Here is a 1630-nt window from a genome sequence, read left to right as displayed (position 1 = left end):
ATAAGGAATAAGAATTGTGGGCTTTCTATCTGAAGACAGAATCAGTAGCCAATCATGCATAGCTAAAGAGTCACTCTGCTTGTCAATGCCAGTAGCAATTTTTCTTCTTATGTAATTATTCCCTTCTATTTTTCATAAAACCCCTTTGGCTTCACCCTGTAATCAGGACACTATATGGGTTTCTGCCTGAATCTGTGCAGCAAGAATTGCAATTCTTTGATCCCAAATAAAAACTTGTTGGCTCATTTTGACTTTTAAATTAACATCATAAAACCATAAATACCAAAATTCTTAAAATTTTATTTTTGATTTCAAAGGTATTTTAAAAACTACAGGAAAAAACTCAGTAAAAATCAGAAATTCCAAATCACCTAATTTTGGTCTATGCCCCAGGATTTATTCTGTCTTTCATTAAATTGTAAATTTTTCATTCAAATTTAAGTTTGATTTTTAAAAATCCTATTCTCCTTAGAAGATATGTATTTGTATACTTTTTTTCTATTCTAAGCCTACCTTTTTCCATTTTTATAGATAAAAAGGCAGATAAAGTTTATTAGGTGCCTGTAATTCTTACCCCTCTCAGTAATTTTAAGTTTATTTAACCCATCAGTTGCAGTAAATTATGAGAACATAAAAGGGAAAACACATAGTGTTGCTTCTAATGCCCCAGTTTAACTTATATAGATAAAAATTATAAATGAAAAGAAATCAAATTGGATATTTGAATGAGACACCTACAAAGCTTCTTATTAATTACCTAAGTTATATAGACAAATGGAAGCTTTCATCCTAAAAATTCCAGTGAATACAACTGTCAAAAAGTCTCCACAGTGAACCATTTAAATTCAATCCTGGCCACTAGCCCAATTTAGGAAATAGAGTATATACCTAGGGTAGGGAAGGCCCCATAATAATAACCTATGATTTGCTGCAGAACTTAAACCTCAAACCCCACAAAAAATTTTCTTACAGTTATATATATATATATATATATATATATATAAAATAGCTGGAGCAAGTCTGCACAGATTACCATTGTTGCAATAATATTAAAAGCAGATGAAAATATTTTTAGTAAGGAAACGTAATTCGCATGACACACTAATACAGTACATTTTAAAAATAGATGGCATGCAAACAGAGTACAAAAAGCATCACGAAAGTATATCAAGAGTGAGAAGGACCAATAAATTAGAGGAAACATGCTTTAATTTACCCTTTCTTCTCTCTGCGAAGACATTTGTACAAACAGGTGCAAATTACTGCAATGCCAACAACTACAAGAAACCAGAAAACAAATGACATGTATCTCTGAAAAATAATTTCTAAGATTCAAAATCTAGCAGAAGAAATTAATGTTGGTTACTTTTCAGTGGTCAGAAATGTTATTTTATTTAAGCACATATATTGTACATTTATATTCCATCTGGACTCTTCATTGTCTAACTGCATTTCCCTGGAATCACTTAAAAGTCCACACAATAACTCACAGTAGTCCTTGCTTAATTTAGAAAATTACCCAAAGTATATTTGGAATACAAATTCATATAACTAATCTTCTTGAAAAAATCATGTATTAATTAGAATTTGTTATAAGTGGACATGTAGAATATTAAAGAATACATAATCA

Source organism: Hipposideros armiger, unplaced genomic scaffold (genome assembly GCF_001890085.2).
Source record: "Hipposideros armiger isolate ML-2016 unplaced genomic scaffold, ASM189008v1 scaffold_1802, whole genome shotgun sequence".
Taxonomy (NCBI): Eukaryota; Metazoa; Chordata; class Mammalia; order Chiroptera; family Hipposideridae; genus Hipposideros; species Hipposideros armiger.
Note: the sequence above shows the minus strand (reverse complement) of the source record.